Raw genomic sequence first — 14,307 nt, 5'->3', positions numbered from 1 at the left:
TACCGAGTACCAGTAGGCTATTGACAAGCATTGGCTACCTTGCTACGACTTACGGATTTCTTATCTTTTACTGTCTATGATTCTTACGGATACAGTAAAGGGCTACGAAAGACAACATGTCGCATCTTGACTGTCATGAAAATAAACGCTACTTTAAAAAAATATATATCTTGGTTAGGGTGTTATGCCTTCTCGATCCCTGATGCGTTCTTCCAGCCGCTGTCCGCTGCTACCGAACTACCACTATTTTACAACATAAGAAGGCGCGACACAACATGAAACTTTGCTCGAAGTATCACCTGGATCTCTACACATGAACGCGGGCATTGAGAACATTGTTTTTGTACACAGAGTTTACTAAAAAGAAAGGTTTTGTACAACTGACTTTGGCTGTTATGGTGTCCGCTCGTCATCTCTGCCAGACGTAAATAATCGATTTCCGAATGCGAATGAATGAATCTCATATAAGGCTCCTTTTTCAACTAGAAGGTCAATATTGTTTTTCACTTGCAACAAAACAACGACTTATCCGTGCATTTTTAAGGAACTATGCTTTAGGAGATATCATCTTTACTCTCCTCCCTCCTTACGTTGCAATTGGAGATCGATACATCTTGACTGGGAAGAAAGCGGCGAGCGGACGCCAAATCATCCAAAGTGAGTTGTTCAAAACCTTCTTTTTAGTTAACTCTGTGTTCACAAACAATGTTCTCAATGCTCGAGTTCACGTGTAGAGACATAGGCGATACTTCGTGCAAAATATCATGTTGTGTTGAGCCTTATTAGTGTTGTTAAAATAGCGATTTTGATGCTCACAGCATATTGAAGGCATAGCTTCTAGTTCTTTTGCGACCACTTCAGGTCCTCAAAATGGCGGAAGACAAGTGATTGACGTCAGCTGACATCCATGTATAGGGAGGCACTGTGAAGTCTTCTCCCTCTGATGCAATTGCCACCTGTAATCACACAAGTAGAGAAATATTTATATATTTAGCAGAATGTCAAAAAAGAAAAAACTTGTTACACTAGTACAATAATAGGAAATGAATGGGAAAATATGAAAAAAAAAATGTTTTTGTGTGTGTACAATTTACAAATCAGCCACGATATAAAAAAGTGCACAGCATGAATGAATGGGTGAAACTCTAAAGCATCAACAGTGCAAGACAGACAGACAGACACACCAACTCTATATCACGAAATTACGTGACTATTTCACGCATGGACCAGCGTGAAAATGTCATGCTTTGCCGTGTTTGAGCGTGAGCATGTCATGCTTTTCTGTTTGTGTCACTGTCACGTATTGGTTACTCAACTTTTTGTCCTATTTTCAAACCATTGTCGCTTCGGTTTAGGGTTAGATTTGGTGCTTGTGTTATATGTCACTTTAAGTATTTGTCACTTTAAGTATTGGTTTATAAAAAAAAAGATACAAGGCTTATTCTTTTATATTTTCTAAACTTTAACCAGATTTCACCTGTTGGGGTTAGAGTTTGTTTAGGTAAGGATGTAATTTTATGTAAATCTAACCCTAAACCGAAGCGACAGTGGTTAGAAATTAGGACAAAAAAGTTGAGTAACCAATACGTGACAGTGACACAAACAGAAAGCGTGACATGCTCACCCTCTGCACGCGACCCTCTGCACGCGCTTCTCCCGGCTTCACTCTTCACAAGCACCTGCCTGCTCTTGTGCTCAGCGCAAACTCAAGTCATTTAAAAAAAATTACCTCATAGAATAACATTGTTTTAGCGTTTCTTTTTTCTTTCTTCAGGTAGTAACTTAAATATATGAGAAGGAAAATATATTTGAGTGATTTCCGATTGATTTGACACGTCTATGCTATTAAGAGAATATAATGTTAGAAGCTTTTAATAGGTGACTAAACAGCAGTGGTAAGATATTACATTTACCTAAAGCGAATAGAATGTGTGTTTGTCATTTCGTTTTAATTCAGAGTCTAACATTATTCTAGTGAAAATAAACGGCTATGGTAAGATCTGTTAACCTAAAGGGAATTAAATGTTTATTCCTTTTTAATAAATATCTGTTTTAAGTCTTCTATATTGTGTTAAAGTCACTGGTTGTTTATATATTTGATAAAATACCATGTTATCTAAATATGTGTTGAGGTATTTTATTATATTAAATTAAATTAAAAATAACCTGTGTTATAATACATTCATATAATATAACATTCAGTAATATAACATTCAATTATTCTAACGTTAGGGGAATGTTAAAATAACCTAAAAATAACAGTAGGGGAATGTTTATTTTCTTTAAGAAAACATTCCTTGCTATTAAACAAAAACCTTGGAAAATAACATTCTAGAAACCAAAAACTAATGTTAGGGGAACGTTTTGAGTACCAAATTGTTAGCTGGGGATGGGCAGAAATAGTTGGCTTACATGGAAATCAGGATTTATCAATATTCTACATTAAACAGTGAATTTTTTATTCGGGCTACTTGAATTCATTTCGGGCTACCAAAAATGAAAGAGTGCCTGCCCGAAGGGCTATCAGGGATTAAAAAATTTTGCGAGCCCTGGTATCTCTATGGCAAACGTGCGGGGGAGGGCTGAGCCCACTCGGAACTACGGGAGCACAGAGGGGAGTGTTAGCGGATGTTAAAGAGGAAACCGATTTAATTCAAACAAATCGATGTTAAACTACACATTCGAGTTAATCGATAAAATCGATTTATCGCCCAGCCCTATCTGATTGTGTAGTTTGTTTAGTGTGTTGTGATTCGATAGCAGCATAGCTTGCCGTTAGCTAAGCAGATGACTGACGTATTCCTGTGGGCGGAGTTTAGTAAAAAAAAAAATTCTACTGAGGTCATTAAAGCCGGAAGTAGAGGGCTAAAGTCCAAACCGGCCGTTCGCTGTAGGCTTTGAGGTATTCAGAGGAATTCTGTTAAAGAAAATATATCACCTGGGAGTGAACTTTGAGCTTCATCATTTTACAAGTATTATTAATGCTATTATAGCAACATTACACACTAACTAGGGTTTAAAAAAAGGGATATAGAAGAACGTGACCTTTAACTAAAGGTGGCATAGGTATAACAGATTTCACACTTTTAAAACCTGTGCTTTTAATATTGTCTGAACATTTGTAGATAAATAACATATATAACATATTTTGAGTTTATGCATGAGAGCGCCCTCTGGCTTTTGGATGTGGCAGCATTTGACCATAACTTATTGAGAAACGCTTAGGTTACTCACGTAACCCCGGTTCCCTGAAATAACGGGAACGAAGCATTGCGTCAGTTTAGCTGACGCTATTGGGGGGAAACTCCTGTTTACTCCGTGACTGAAGCCTATTGGTTAACGTCTGTACAAAGTACAGACCAATGACGTTTGAACCCGCGCGCGGGATGCACACGTCCTTATAAAAGCGCGGTTCAATCGTCAGGAGCTCATTTATTATTCGACTGAAGCGCGCAGCCGAATAACACTCGCTGAGTAGACGTTTGTAGCACGGCAAGAGACGCAATGCTTCGTTCCCGTTATTTCAGGGAACCGGGGTTACGTGAGTAACCTAAGCGTTCCCTTTCAATACGGTTCACTTCGCATTGCGTCAGTTTAGCTGACGCTATGGGGGAACGTAATCCCATCACGCCGTGCATACACAACGTACTGAAGTGCCTTACCGGAGAGACACTGCGTGTGGCCCTATACCCGGCATATTCACCGCTTTAAAGCAAATGTGTAAGCACCATATAAATTGTTGACGCACACACGGTGGGGTTTTAAACGCACCGGGGGCACATAACATAGCACAAGACGGCGAGGTACCGAGCGCGCCGCGGCTGTGCGAGATAAGTAAATTCAGAGTCACGTTGGTGAGCTCGCTGAGCGCACCGTGGTGTACACATAAAACGCATGAGCGTGCATGATTGAGCCGAGAGAACCTGGCTCGTAGGGCAGGGACGTCTAAGCTGTACAATCTGACAACGTAGACAGCGAAGACCAGCCGGCCGTGTAGCAGATATCAAATATAGATACCCCTGTAGACCAAGTTCATGAAGAAGCCAAACTCGCTCAGAGTGGGCTCTATATAGGACATATTTCATAGAGGGGCGTGAGCCAGTGCGATGGTTTCAACGATCCATCTAAATAACCACTGTTAGCAACAGACATACGTATAGTGAGTGATCTGCGAAGCTCACGAACGGCCGATCTGACTATAATATGCGGCAGAACGGTTCGTAGCGTTGGATTATACAGATATCACAATAGTGTGAACCCAGGTGCGCCCTCGAGCACATCGGGATGCATATAGGTAGTATTATAGTGCACAGATCGGTGAGCTTTCCAAGCGCGCCGTAAATGTGTATTGACTATAAATTGCCCGGGCACAGGTGAACACTTGAATACATCATGAATGCATATAGATGAATCAGAGTGTTATAATGCACAGGCCGGCAAGATTCTCGAGCGCGCCGTCATGTGTTCTGATAATAAATTGTGCGCACACGGGTGAACTCTTCAGTGCACCGTGAATGCGTATAGATAAATCAGTGCACAGAACGCGCCGTGAATGTGTACAGATATGATTGATGAACGTAACGGTGGGCACCCAACGCATCGTGAACGTACACGGATGAACAACAATGTATGTGTCACAAAGCATAACACAGCTGTGTATACAGGTGAGCTTTTCCAAGCGCATCTTATTGTATACCAAAATGTTATAGCGTGTACATGTGAGCTTCTCTAAGCGCACAGTGGACGCATATAATTAAAAACCATATCGTGCATACAGGTGAGCTAATGGGCGCACCTTTAATGCAACAAACCTCAGTAGTGCGCGAAGCAGGGATGTCGAAGCTGTAAACTGACAATGTGGACGGCGGGGACCAGCCGGCCGTGTCACAATTGTCAAATGAGAAACCTCTAAGACCATGCCCATGCTCTAAGACAAGTGAGCATAATTGTCACGGGAGGTGATAACGTCAACGATCCATAAATAACCTGTATTGACAGGTGCTCTAGTGAGTGATCTGTGACGCAGATGAACAGCTGATCGTCTGATGTGCGTTAGACGTATGTGTCATACAGGACCTTGGACAGTTCCAGAGCGCTGTGCCTCGGGCACCGTCCGCATCTGAGAAATGACAGGCTTATGAATAAAGTGAATGGCCAGCCGTAAAAGCATGGTTCGCTGTTACCGCCGCCATCCGCATCTGAGAGATGACAGGCTTGTGAATTAAATGAATGGTCGGTCGTAAAAGCGTGGTTCGCTGTTATCACGGCCACATAGATATAGGTAGGGGAGAGAGCCGCCGTGCCTCTGTAGTGAGGAGAAAAGTGTTCCACCCACGATTCGCGGGGGGTTTAGACTTTCAATGTCACTAGACAGAATGAATCAGACTTTGATAAGGACGCCTCGTGAAAGGGGTCCTAGCAGCTTGCGTCAATGTGTCATAAGGCAGGTTAATATTTTGAATCTTGGTAGTTTAAGCATGAGATGCGTATCACTCTGATTGAACATAGCTTATAAAGCGATGCAATGAGTTTATAAAGGAGATGACTCGTCAGCTTGTTCAGGGGGCGAGATCTCAGTCTGGTTCGGTAAATAATGAAACCACCGTAGTTTGCCCGACCGCATTATCACAATAACACGGTCGAGAGTGCTGCAGTGCTAAATCATCCCCTTAAATGTACCGTATTCGCAGTACAAGGTGATTGATATGAGACAAACGGCGTTCCACGCGCCGAAGGCTGATTGCCGTCGTAAAGCGTGTTCAACCCACAGCAGATGCTGGGCTAGCTCGTAATGACAGCACTTCATGCAGCCGTGTGTAACTTAAGCATAAGCGTCCCGGCCGTCAGCTCGGGGCGGGACCTTTGCTTAGTCAAACTGAAGTGGACTTATGAACAGAATGCCACGATATTCAGCTTTCTGAGGCTCGTTAGAGGGGTACGTGTGTCCGTCCTAAACGAGATGCCGCGCGCGTCTGACTGTGCGCGCGCTTTGAGCTTTGAAACTTATTGTGGCGGGTAGCAAGCTCACTTGAGGTTGATATTACCCTTAATATCTCCGAGTATTGGAGCGGAGGTGTGAGCGTCTTCGGATCCGCTAATATAAATCAGCTATATGGCCGAAAAACGTCATAAACCGCTTGGCTGTAAGCCTTTGAGTGGCCGTCCGGAGAGGGCGCGATTCAAACGCTTGGAGCCATGCAAAAGTCTGAGGCTGTCGTCTTTCTAGGAAGAGAGAATAACAGCCGTAAGACCGTGCTCGTTTGCGCCATCAGCATCGTAGCGGAGAAACTGAGGCGGGCTGCGAGCGAATTTGGCAGAAAGGTGTTAGAGACACCGTACAGTCGTGGGGTGTCAATACACAGTATATGGCCAAACCGGGGTTTTTTCGGCTGCGAGCGAATTTGGCAGAAAGGTGTTAGAGACACCGTACAGTCGTCGGGTGTCAATACACAGTATATGGCCAATCCGGGGTTTTTTCGGCAAGCGTCGATAAAAATTATGGACAGCGGGCCATGTGTGCGTATTACTGATTGCTTGTTAGTAAGGCGATAAAGTGTTTAGAGACACCGTACAACCGTGGGTGTCAATACACAGTATACTAAGCACGGAAATTACTCTTTTTAGAGGAATTAAATACCGTTCGCCACTATAGTGAGGTCGCATAACCGACAGTATTACACAGTATGTTTTGATAAACAGCACACAAAACATTTCAGGGCAGTCCAGCCGAGGCGCGACTTAACCCTTTCTCCCAGACAGTTTCGTTCTCTGTTGATGCAGCTGTGCTGCGGAGACCAGAGCTCAGCCGTTCAGGTGCACAAGCCTCAGTAGTGACGGTGACCGAACGGCTCACGGAGCAGAGCAGTATGTCTAGGTGGTTTAATGTCAGACTGAACCCATCGCAGAGAGGAAGTCTGCCGTGAGGCCCGCGGTTTTGCAGTTTATTAAAAGGGCAGAAAAACCGGGTATATAAGAATGTACCAATATTCAGCGCACTGATATAGGACGGGACTGAATAAAGGGAGGTATTCAGGCCTCAGTATATTATAAACAAATTCGTTCTACCTCTGATTCCGTCTAAACCATAGAGAAATGACCGGGCAGACGAACAGTGAGCTATCCGAAGTGAGACAGGCTCAGGCCAGTAAAGCTCTATAATAAGTGTTTTAGCGCTCCAATAGAGGCGTGTCCGCCTTATCGAGCAGACGAATGAGATTGTGCCGCTCCAGGAGGGGAGGGGCATGAAGCTCTCTTATAATGAGTGTTCTTGGTGCTCCAATAGCGGCGAATCCGCCGTATCGAGCAGACGAATGAGATCGTGCCGCTCCAGGAGGGGAGGGGCATGAAGCTCTGTAATCGTTGAACACTAGACAGCTGCATTTAGAGGCAGTGAGCCGTAATACCGCGTGCTAACTAAGCCGTTAAGAGACCTCACCACTGTGGGGAAAGGAGCGAGGGACTCCGCGAGCGTGGAGCACGAGTGGCTGTGCTATGACAGAGAACAGGGGCAGACCGCCCGTGTTTGCTTGTCGTATGCATCCAGTTCTACGGTTCCCCGCTTGTTCATCTCAACAAGAGAGGAACGGCAGAGGGGAGCAGCAACACAGACAGAATAGCCATGCGTCGTATGAACGGTATCACCCGATGCACTCGGGGGATTAATATATGTGCCAGAGATCTCGCCACTGAATGTGTGAGGAGCGAAGGGACTCTGTAAGCATGAACGGTTGCGGTGTGACAGAACACAGGGGGGTTAGTCCGTGTGTGCTTGTCTATGCATCCATCTAGTCTCATGGCTCGCCATGTGTTCATCTCGGCGAGAGAGGAACAGCAGGGGGAGCACGAAACATGGATAAGACAACCAAAGCATAAGCGCGGTCCCGGCGTGGGAGGTGCCAGACCAGTAACGCGCTCGGAGGAAATTCATAGCAGAGAGGCTCACCGAGCCGCTGTGCTGGACGCTATTACAACAGCGCCTGCTCTTTTAGCTTATAGCTTTATATTAAAAATATTGATCTTACCGGGCGGCCGCAGGGGAGACCTCGTCAGGCATGTGTCCGCTGCACAGGGCTCGTACCACGGCAAGCGAAGGCTATCTTCGGTTCTTGGCCAGAAAGCGGCAGGGGAAGACGCTAGACCTGGACTCTGCTATCTTCTGTTCTCAGCCGGAAAACGGCAGGGGAAGATGCTAGGCCTGGACTCCGCTGCAGGGCTTTTGTCAACGGCGAGGTAAGGCTTCTTCTTTTCTTTGGAGCAGCGAGAGGTTCGCGCTGAAGGAGAAAATAATGAGCTCCTGACGATTGAACCGCGCTTATATAAGGACGTGTGCATCCCGCGCGCGGGTTCAAACGTCATTGGTCTGTACTTTGTACAGACGTTAACCAATAGGCTTCAGTCACGGAGTAAACAGGAGTTTCCCCCCATAGCATCAGCTAAACTGACGCAATGCGAAGTGAACCGTATTGAAAGGGAACTGGGCATAATAATTGTACAATTAATTATTACACCCCTACAGTATAGCCACTGTGCATCTGTGATGGATAAAAGTCTGCCGCACAATGGGTAACACTGAATAGACACACAACAGTACATCATCTAATCATACAAACGAAGTAATGTAGTACCTATTATAACACAACATAGCCGTGTTTTTTAAAGGCCTTCTTCACCCCTGAACCATCCATGTACATTGTTGCCATCAATCTGTTTGTAAGAACTCTGATAAAAGAAAAAAGACAACCAATTATATACATGATAACAGTAATCGTATTTATGTGTTTGGTGAGGGGAAAGATGTGGAACTAGGGCTGTCGTGGTGAAGGAATTTCCCTTGCAGTGATTTTGCGTGGCTCACTAGCGCGCTATGCGGTTTTAAATGTCTTTCCGTTATGAGAAAAAGATTAACAAGCTATACTATTATATAAATATATTTTTTGAAAAAACTAAAATAAATTGAAGAACAATTTCTTAACAAGAAGTTTTTTTAAGTGCAAATTTACATAGCATCGGCAAATACAAAACAAAGCAGTGTCTTAAAAATACATGTAAATTAGACCGTATTTATGCACCTGTAAATGTACAAAACGAATGCAATATAGAAGGCAATGAATATTTATTTATGGCAATTTCAATAGTATATTAGTAGATAAATTAACGTGTATCTATTAAGTATGAAAACGAATAAATCATTGTTTTGGCTAATTTAATCTGGATAGATCATTTTTAGACTGATTTGTCATAATTTCAGATCAAGCTTAAATGCTATCTATAACAACTTAAATTATATCCCGAGTGTAAATTGGTCGAAAAATATGTAGAAATATAGCCTATGCGAGAACAAATTACAGAACAAAAATGTTTAGCTCACGCGGACTGAACGAAAAGCCGTTAATTAAGCAAACTCTCTGTAAAATAGAGGACGTGCAGAAACAATCAGGTCGGCAGATGATCATCAATGTTTGTAATGTTTCAGGCAGAGACTGGTGACAAAAAACTTTAATATCTAAATGTCCAGGTAAGAGTCAAGTGTTCAGTCAGTTAATAATAAAGCAACCGGCGTTAATGGCTGCAGTTTCCTCATCCACGGAGCGGACGCTGTAGATACACAAAGAAAAAAACTAAATGTTTTTATTTTAAGTGGTTTTAATGCTGGTAAGCAATCAGTTATATTATGGTGCTTTGTATTTGTGTTGATCAGTTAAATTAAAGTAATTTTAATCTTTAAAACTACATCTAGATGCAGACGACGCAGCTATTCTGTCATCTTAGTTTCACTTCTTTCACACATTCACTGTATGATTTAACGAAATATGAATAGTATAGTATTACATTTTGAATTGAAATTTACGAAAAACAAGTTACTCTCTTAACTCTTGACAATCTATTTGGCCTTTATTATACATGTATGATGTGAAAAACAAGAAGGGCATAGCTATATATGAATTTAATGTGAAAAGCGCGGTTGTTGCGGTTACGTGTCATTCATGCGGTTAAGCTTCTCAGCAGTGCGGAAATACAGGATTGCGGTTACCGCGACAGCCCTATGTGGAACTCTGTCCATTGTTACACCAAACAGCACATATAGGCTAACATACAAGGAGAGGAAAAAACCCTGGATAAGCAAATCACAGGGAGAGATTCAGAGCACCCACTCACCCTCGGGCCCCGGACAACATCACACGGTGAAAGATGCAAGAGTCACAACACTGGCACGGACAATCCGGATAGTAGTCTCTGGAGGAGCATGAAGGAACACAATGGTTGGAACAAACAGAGACTCCAAACAAACGATCTGACAAAGACAAGAGAGACAGGGTGTTAAATATCAGGGGGAATGAGCAGCAGCTTACATCTCCTAAAACTGTCATTTACATTCATAAGGTTTATTTTCAGGGTTTTTCCTGGCACAAAAGGAGGCGGAGGTGGTGTCATCCTGATCTTAACTTGTACACACACGTAGGCCTACCGTACCTTTAAGTGGCTTACCCAAAGTGACTTCAACTTATTATTTCTAATAAAATTTGATTAAAATGACAATTATTAAGTAAAAATGTATATAAAACATTAATTATTTTACCAAATAGGAATGTTTTTAATAAAATAAAGCTTTTTATCACCTTTAACTAACTTTTTAGCCCACAATGGCCAACTGAATTAACCAGTTTTACTAAATGATCAAAGCTCATTCACATCTTGCAATCTCTGTGGTTTATTTTAAATGATTCAATCAGGGTATATTCAGGAATCATAGAGATGAATTTACTACCTTTTTCACCACTTTCACAAGATTTTTTACTACCAACACGACATATGACTGAAAAAATCAATAGCTTAAATGAAGCGGTTCAAATGTCATTCGTGTGCGAGAACGTCGTACTGGGGAACTCGCTGTGTACAGTTACAGTATAGCCTAACTTACCGATTCAACGATCCAACTGCACTGATAAAGCAAAACAATGATGTTGCCTACGCTACGTCATATTAATTTCGCATCCAACTTTAGTGGACAATTTTTTGAATCACTGTTATTAGTACGAACAAAAACTGTAAAACTAACATTCCTCGCGACATTTCAAAATCGTAGACATTAAAAAAAAAAAAACAAGTTATCTGCTTAATGGATCTAACTCTGTTAAATTACCTCAGAATCCTTCACAGTAATGTTACATTAACTAACGGGTAATTTCAATTCACAAAAAGAACAAATTAATCATTGCAACGTCAAATATTTAATCAAAACACAATCTTCTAAGTTTTTAAAGTCACCAAATTATGTTTTATTTCATGAGATGTTTATTACTTACCTGATAAAAACGCCAACTTTCTCGAGCTGCTTCGACTTCCCTCCCTCACAGCTGGCCTGACGTGATGACGTGCGTTTCAACGGTCATCAACGTCATAAATCTTCCAAATATTTTTTATTTTATGTTTTTCCGTGTATACATGTATAACATTGTCATCCTAGGTTTGCATCAATTTACATACAAAAATAAATAAATAAATTGTTGTAGTCCATTCTTTAGCTGCAGAGAAATCCAAGAATGTCCAAAAGCTATGGCGCCATCTACAGGTGGTATTAGGAATAGAGAATATAAATAGGCATTGTAGGTCCTACATTTTTCATAATAAAAAATTTTTTTTTTTTAAACAAATATGATTTTTTTAAGAACCCTAGCATTGCATCTATCAGTTAAAGACAAGAAAATTTAAATAATTTAAAAATATGTAGCATTTTCACTATGAAAACTCTAATGTAAATTTTCCATAAATTACCATGTAGTTGTAATACTTTATATGCTTACATTATAGGGTATTACAATTTCATTATCAATTACAGCAAATGTATTTTAATTTTAAAGTATATAATATCACTAAAAATAAAAAATGATTAAAAAAAATAAGTACTTCATGTGGGGTTACAGCAAAAATGCTGCCCTTTTTTGTCAAATATAATAATTACTGTTCGCTTAATTATTTCATTATCAGTAATTCACATAAATAGTTTTTTTTTGTTTGTTTATTTGTTTTACCCACAGAAGTTGCAGAAGTCCACTTTTATGCAGAATTCCAACAACATATGATTCAAAACATATGTGCCAAATGGATGCATTTTGAGGCCCCAGTTAATTATTTTATTATTTTAAATTTACATTGATATCAATTTGATGTCAATTTGACATCAACTGAACACCTAACATGACGTTGATTTGACGTCAATTCAATGTCAAACATGTTGGCCCGTATACTTACATAATCAATTTCAGTATGGAATAAAACTCATATTTTCACAAATTAACCACCAGAAGGACTTAATGTATAATCTAACTTTGAAATGATGCTTTGCAGCATCTTGATCAAATCTTGCCTAATATTTGACGTCAAATTGACATCAAGGTGCCCGCTGGGAAGTATACTATAATTACAGAAATGTATGCTGTAAATTCGCTGAACTTACGCAGTACTTTACTGCATATATCCTGGTTGTTACCCCTTTATTCCCCAAATATTATAAATTGTTCCCTTATAAATACACGTACGTACTTCATAAGTATACTATAATTACAGAAACTTGCGCTGTAAATTCACTGCACTTACGCAGTACTTTACTGCATATATCCTTGTTGTTACCCCTTTATTCCCCAAATATTATAAATTGTTCCCTTATAAATACACGTAAGTACTTCATAAGTATACTATAATTACAGAAACTTGCGCTGTAAATTCGCTGTACTTACGCAGTACTTTACTGCATATATCCTGGTTGTTACCCCTTTATTCCACCAATATTATAAATTGTTCCCTTATAATTACACGTACCTACTTCATAAGTACACTATAATTACAGAAACATACGCTGTAAATTCGCTGTACTTACGCAGTACTTTCCGGGCTGTAATCTAAAGCGTTACCAAATCTTATTTATGTGAATACAGTCTGAGACAATAGTTTGTCACTATTTGGATATGGCAGACAGAATAGAACTTGCTGAGGGCTGAAACTAAAGGTATGGTAATGCAGGACTGCCAGTCAATGGCCATGGGCAGGGCTTTATCAGTGTGACATCACATTAACAAGAGATTTAAAACAGCATGTCTAATAAGACTGCTTTGGTTTAATGGTGCTTTAAAGCAGTGGTTCTTAACGTTATTCCTGGAGGCCCACTGCCCTGCATGTTTTGTATGTCTCTCTTATCTGGCAGACTCAGTTCAGTTCATTGAGATCTCTTCTAATGAGCTGATGATTTGAATCAGGTGTGTTAAATAAGGGAGACATAGAAAATGTGCAGGGCAGTGGGCCTCGAGGAATAACGTTAAGAACCACTGCTTTAAAGGGATTTAGTTTATTTTTTCCATTCTAGGTTGGTTTTTATTCCCATGCTGACAGCACACATTAATGTCCAAACACTTTTTGTAAGTGGATTTTGCGTAATAGGTGCCCTTAAAGGATTACTCCACTTTCTTAAAAAAATCCTAATAATTTACTTACCCCCACGCTATTCAAGATGTTGATGTCTTTCTTTGTTTAGTCGAGGGAAAAATATGTTTTTTGAGGGAAAAAATTCTAGGATTTTTTTCAATTTAATAGACTTCATGGGACCCCAACAGTTTAAATTAATTTTAAAATTGAACAGCTTCAAAGGGCTCAAAACAATACCAAATGAGGCATAAGGGTCTTATCTAGCAAAACGATTGTCATTTTCAGCAAGAACAATAAAATTATGCACTTTTAAACCACAAATTCTTGTCTTGCACTAGACTTGTGAGGCGCAAGTGCGATGCATAAGCATGAAAGGTCACGCATGACGTATGCGAAACTACGCCCCACTGTTTACAAGTGTGGAGAAAGAGGACCATTCTGACGTTTTTGTATGTGGAATGATTCTAATTAATATCTTTGTGTCTGTTTAGTGTGCAAACGGTCTGCAAATGTACGTTTCACATTGGTAATGCATGACCTTTCAACTAACGCGTTATGTAAGGTCGTGCTGATGCATCACACAGCTGGTTCAAGACGAGAAGTTGTGGTTTAAAAGTGCATGTTTTTATTTTTCTTGACGAAAATGACAATTGCTTTGCTGGATAAGACCCTTATGCCTCGTTTGGGATCACTAAGAGCCCTTTGAAGCTGTGTTACAACTGCAATTTTAAACTCATTGAAACTGTAAACTGATGGGGTCCATTAAAGTCCATTAAATTGAGAAAAATCCTGGAACGTTTTCCTCAAAAAATTTATTTTGTTCTCGACTGAACAAAGAAAGACATCAACATTTTGGATGACAAGGGGGTTATTAAATTATAGGGATTTTTT

At 40.6% G+C, this 14,307-nt stretch overlaps 1 long non-coding RNA gene across 3 annotated transcripts; it reads right to left on the bottom strand.

Annotated features, from left to right (window-relative positions):
- Positions 1-789: 789 nt before the first annotated feature.
- Positions 790-11,460, bottom strand: LOC135733076 (uncharacterized). Of its 3 annotated transcripts, none has more exons than XR_012335158.1 (4): positions 11,304-11,460; positions 10,156-10,233; positions 8,625-8,718; positions 790-956 (listed from the first exon to the last, which is right to left on the bottom strand). It is a non-coding gene; the product is annotated as an uncharacterized lncRNA (long non-coding RNA). The 3 variants fall into 3 exon arrangements; XR_010526881.2 differs by having other exon boundaries at positions 10,156-10,291; positions 11,304-11,459; XR_010526880.2 differs by lacking the exon at positions 11,304-11,460 and having other exon boundaries at positions 10,156-10,755.
- Positions 11,461-14,307: the final 2,847 nt, after the last annotated feature.

Source organism: Paramisgurnus dabryanus, chromosome 15 (genome assembly GCF_030506205.2).
Source record: "Paramisgurnus dabryanus chromosome 15, PD_genome_1.1, whole genome shotgun sequence".
Lineage (NCBI taxonomy): Eukaryota > Metazoa > Chordata > Actinopteri > Cypriniformes > Cobitidae > Paramisgurnus > Paramisgurnus dabryanus.
This window is presented reverse-complemented; position numbering and strand designations above follow the sequence as displayed.